Genomic DNA, 6000 nt, shown 5'->3' with positions numbered 1-6000 from the left:
GAATGTGTGGGAATAGTGCCAAACGTAAACTGCGATGGAAATTTCGAGGTCCAAAAGTGGATGTGTGAGTTTGTTTTGTGGAATGCCCACTTATTAAGCCGAGTTTGAATCCGTCGATTGAAGTTCAAATTCCACTGTGACATGAACCTTTGAGAATATCTTTAAGTGATAGACAAGTTGGTCTGAGGACAAAGGGATTGTTTTCGATCTTGTGCCCTTCAGGAACCACGGTTTCTATTTTTCACTTAAACTGTATCAGCTGTCATTGTATGCCCTCGGCCAGATGTCGCTTTGGGCCTTCCGAAGTCTAAGACCGTCCTAGCAGTGAATGATTTTCATTTTTCTACTGCCCTGCTTTTTTGGAAGCCAAGTGACTTCAATATTTCAATGTTTGGTCTCTAGGGTAGGATTTACAAATTATGTAAGGCTTAGTTCTCTCATATTACAAATTTACATGAGTAAGACTGAAAAAAAAACAAAAAAAAAAAAAAACATTCTTCTCCAGGATTAATATTTTACGATCCTTAAATTCCGTTACTAATAAATTATTGATTTATTAGTAACGGAATTTTACCTTCAGCATCGATCGCACTTTGTAGACAGTGCCTTGAACACTAAATTAAAGAATATCATGGCTGAAGCTCTAAGAAATAAATGACTAATGGAAAGATTTTCTTTATCACATGTGCTAAGTGATCTCCTATAATTGACTTGTTTGCCTTATTTCGATTAAATTCAAAAAATTAATCAATCAATAAATAATATATTATTTTTTTCACTTTTAAATTATACCACAAAACGCACGCTAAAAATTAATACAAAAAAAAAAAAACATCAGAAGGCCTAATAACTATCAGCATATCGGATTTCATGACTTATATTTGTGCAAAGTATAGATCATTTTTAATAAGATATTGATACTAATAAATTTCATACGAATGTTAGGATGCGGTAGTGATTACTGAAAGATAATTGAAGTCAATTCTATAAGCCTACTGCAGATCAAGATATATATTATTAGTTTTGTATTAATTTTTAGCGTGCGTTTCGTAGTAAATTTGTCATTAAAAAAAAAATGAAACATATTTTTGGATGATTTATATTACCTCCCATGAAAACATGTGTCGACAACAGAACAGCCAAAAAAAAAAAAAAAAGACAGAGGTTAAAATATCAGTATATCATTAAAAAGAAAAAAAAATGTGGTTTACAAAAGAAATTTTGTTACTAACTGTGACTTTTCTCAGGAATCGAAAACATCCATGTGACTAGAATCAAACCTGTAGGCATTTTTTAGCCGATTCCAGAGTTAATCGATCTACGCAGCAAGCAAGTAGGATTTTCTTCCAGGAAAACTGTAGAGTTAACTGAAAAAAATCAAAAGTAAAAAAGATAGAAGTGTATAGAAAGATATATATTAAGATTAGAAGCATCGTCTCTTATCTAGCACGCTGCAGAAATGCAATCCACTTCGGCGATTGGAGATGATAATCTGTCTGTTGGTTTTCAAAACTTTAGGGATAAAAGAGTATCGGTCCCCTTTGAAAAAATTACAATATTTCACGCCCCCCCTTGAAAAAAAATCGTAATATAGACTTATAATATTTATTGTATTTATATTCAATGCAAAACATACACAGCGAATATTGCAAAAATCAAATGCAAATATTACATTTTAGCATCTTACATACACATTTGACATGGCACATTATCTCATATTTTTATATATTAATAGATAGATATATTGTTATTGTACATTTGCAGTACAAGCACATGAAACGTAAAACGATTAGTAATAAAGAAAGAATTAAAAACATAAAAGAAGTTTAATAACAATTTAATGTGATGGATGTGTTTCAATACCGCTCCACAAAAAAGTCAATATCGGAAAATATTTGAAATCATAGAAATAATAAAAAATAAATACGTTTCTTTTAAGATAAAAAATCTATTTGGTCTTAAAACATTTTCAATTTGTTTTCATTATTTCACGGGCCCCTCAACAAAACCTACAGTCCCCAAGGGGGACGCGGCCCACAGTTGGGGAAGCGCTGCATTAGAGAACATATTATTATTAGATATATTGCTATTATTTGGTATATACCGCAAGTTTTGAGAATGAAGAGTCTTGATTTCTTGATAGCATTGAAATTCACTAGTTACAGGGTGTTCGGGATAAATTTGACATATTTATAATTAATTATATTTTTCCGTAAGTTACATGTATTAACACACACTTCTCTTCATTTAAAAGTTTGGACCCTTCTTCATTCATATACAAGATGTCAGAAAGGATGGATAACTGGAACCCACCTGAATCATGGAAGAGAATAACTTGTATCATGATGATTCGTGCCCGCCATCAAAATAAGGATATTACGACTGCTGCCCAATGCTCCCTGAATACAGTAAAAACAATCAGGCATGAACTAGAGACTTGCAATGGTGACTACGAGGATGTAGCAAGAAGAAAGATCCCTAGCAGACGATCTGATTGCGTTCGTACAGCAGAATTCCTCGCAAATCTGCAGGAACAGGTGTTGAAGAACCCTGGCATTGGAATTCGGGCTTTGTTCGTGGAGTTGCTAACTGTAGTCAAGCCCTGGATAACAAGGGTAGCCAATGGTAGGCCGTATGTATGGCAGCAGGATTCGGCCCCTTGCCACACCTCTGGGAAAAGTCAAAAATGGTTGTCTGAAAATTTCTACGACTTCACCAGTCCAAATGTTTGGCCTCCAAACTCCCCAGACCTTAACCCCATGGATTATTTTGTATGGGGCGCAGTTGAAAAAGACACCAATCGCACTTCCAGTAATACAAAAGCCCAGTTAATGGATAAAATTAAAACAGTTTTTGCGGCCCTTCCCAGGGAGACTGTAGCATCAGCTTGTTCGAGGTTCCGAAGCAGAATTGAAGCTGTGATCGATGCTAATGGTGGTTATTTTGAGTAAATCTTGTTGATAGTATTGTAATTAACTCTGCCTGTAATGTTTTTTTGTCAATTCATTAAATTTAATAGATACAAAGAAGATTTTCTTTTTCCTTACGAAACTGTCAAATTTATCCCGAACACCCTGTATATCTTCACCCGCCACTTGAAAATGGCGAGTTGATCAGTGTTTAAGACATTGGTTATGAAAAATCTTGAAATCTGAATCATTTGATCACTTGAATGAAAAAGAAGAATGCAGATAATGCCATCAGCAAAACTATGAATGTGATTTGAAGTTAGGAACAAAAAGGAAAATGCATACGCAATCCTGGATGACTCGAGCAGTGATAAAAATAATCCGATGAGAGGAATCGCTCCACCTTGATGAGTGTGGACGACCAGAACGGCATCCAATCACGAAGGAGAGGAGGAATCATAAGATGGTGGGTTGTTGAAATGTCATACACGATCTTAAATGCCTTGGAAATATCAAGAACGATCACGTAAATTTCTCCAAGTCTTTTCATGGCCTGTGTCCAAAGATGAGTAAGGTTAGCAAGAAAGATTGCTGTAGAACAGAAATGACAGAATCCACATCGATTGTCACTAATTCAGTGATGAATCTCTAGGTAGTGATAAAGAAGATCATGAATGGTTTTTTCCATTATATGCGAGAATGTTCAACTGGAGGGTGATGGGACAATGCTTTGATGGTTGACTTTTAACTCCCTTTTTTTTTTTTTTTAGGGACATGCTGGATAAAGGGTTGCTTTCGTGAGTAGAGGCCAGATGAGTATGACAACAACTTCTATAGGTGATATAGAACGAGTGGGAATTGTGGAGTACACGCTTTGGGCACAACTGGAGAGTTATCATCTGGACCAGGAAACTTATTATATCAAGAATTAAGAGAAGTTTTCTTATGTCTTTTTGGCAAAAGATCAGACAACACGTGCTGTGACCAGTTCGTTTATTGTAGAAAATGATATACCTTGATCGTAAGAGTTGGAAAAAAGACTGAGGTCAACACTTCTTCATATCTTTGGGTGATTTTAGAGGTGGAAACAAGGAAGTTACGTCCAATAGCCTTAGTGAAAGATCAGAAGGCTTGACTGCTAGATTAGTAGGAGAAGGCCCTATTGCATTTCGCTCTTACGAAGTCTGTTTTGTATTTGTTAATGACCTTCTTACACTTTTTTTGAGCGTAGGCTGAGTGAGAAACTGGAGTGTTTGACTTGAGTCGTTGAATACATGCTGTTATGTTGATCATGGCTTGGATAGTTAGAGATTTGCTGTGGAGTAGGGAATGAAGACCGTCATTCTAGTGAACATTATTTCTGTTATTTGGTCAAAGCAGGTGTTTGGATCGGGAGATCGCAAACAGTAATCATTCATGGAAAAGCGCAGTAGAAATATCGGAATTCATCCTACTTGGTGATTTTAGAGGTGGAAACAAGGAAGGACAGAAATTACGTCCAATAGCCTTAGTGAAAGATCAGAAGGCTTGACTGCTAGATTAGTAGTGTCCTTTGTAGTGTCCAGATAATCTCACTGTTTGAGTAATTTCACCGTGAAATTAATTTCTAGAGATAAGCAGTTAAAGGGGAGCTGCATGGTTGTTGAGAAATTAGGATAGCTGAGGAATGTCTGATTTGACAAAAGCATGTATCTGTGAGAGATTTATTTTGTTATATCCACAGCAGGATTATTTGTCAGCTGATCAGGAAGCCTCCAGATAAGTTTCCATCGGGTTTGGTCCCGTACTAATCAATTGCTAGCCTATGGCTTTACTCAAAAGGAATCGATGCTGGCTTCTTAATTTATTAATAACATGGTATTGAGCATGCCCAGCAAAAAAATCTGGAGACTCTCCTTTGTAGACGAAACATGGAATGAACCACTTCACGCCTCCAATAAGCAAGTAATAGCGTTTCACTGTATAATGAACGTCATCTACCAGGTCTAGTTAGTATTTCCTCCATCTAGAGAAGATTATGTAATGTGTTTATGCATATTTAATGTTTATAACATGCTTATTCTTTTCAATCGGAAGCGAAACCTTTCCGGTGAAAAAATACTTGCATATTTTGCCCTCCCCTATAATCTGGCTCACAACGAAAGATGCAAAAGAGATGCGGGTCGTTCTAATTTCTTTATATAGTATGCTAGTACTACAGTATAGAAATAATTCAGTTAAGTATCTATGTGCAGATGATAATGTTTATAATCCGAAGTAATGGTTTGCGATCCTGGAAGAAAGTCAAATGGATTTTTTTCCCCCCATATTTTTGTTTCATTGGATTCGAATTTCCGCGTAATAGAGTATGGGAGGGAAAAATCCATGTAACAAGAGAGGTGACAAGTCAGTGCGCATGAGCACAATCACAAAGTAGTTGGTGATGCTTTGCGATTGCCTCTGTGTTCATCTTCAGTCCGTTTAATTGCATTCTAACATAACCTTATGGCACAATTTCTCCGACTAAGCACAAATATGTTAGTCTATGGGGGGTTCAGAGAGGTTAATTCTAAACATTCGTTTTTCTCTCAAATCAGAGTGTCACACCCTGATAACCAAGAAAAAAAAATATTTATTTTCAGTTATCATGGTGTAACAAGAAAATAAAAATATAAAGTCCTATGTAAGTTGCTAATACAAAATATTTAAAGACAGAAAATATGCTTGCATCCAAGTAAAATAATTATAGCAGAAATTGTTTATTTAACTAAATAATAAAAACTGGAATCTTATTACAAAAAAAAAGGGTATGGAAAAAAATAGGTTAAATAAGTAAGACAAAGAAGATTAGTGATAAGAATTTGTATGTGAGAGGCTAGTTTAACACTTGAAAAAAGGAGATTAAAATATTCAAATAAATTCTAAAAAGGGGATTAATTTAGTATAGAGGCTAGTTTAAAACAAGTGACGATTGCTCAAGGTCAATTCCCGAAGTGAGACGTCGTCACGTGAGAGTCGCGTGCAAAGGAACCGTAGCAGGTTTTTGGCAGAAAAACGCCACTTTAATTGATGAGTAGGATCGACTCCAGTAGGGGGGGGGGAGAGAGAAAAG

Source organism: Typopeltis vanoorti, chromosome 9 (assembly GCF_054136105.1).
Source record: "Typopeltis vanoorti isolate ZY-2024b chromosome 9, IOZ_Tvanoo_1.0, whole genome shotgun sequence".
NCBI classification, from domain to species: Eukaryota; Metazoa; Arthropoda; class Arachnida; order Uropygi; family Thelyphonidae; genus Typopeltis; species Typopeltis vanoorti.
Note: the sequence above shows the minus strand (reverse complement) of the source record.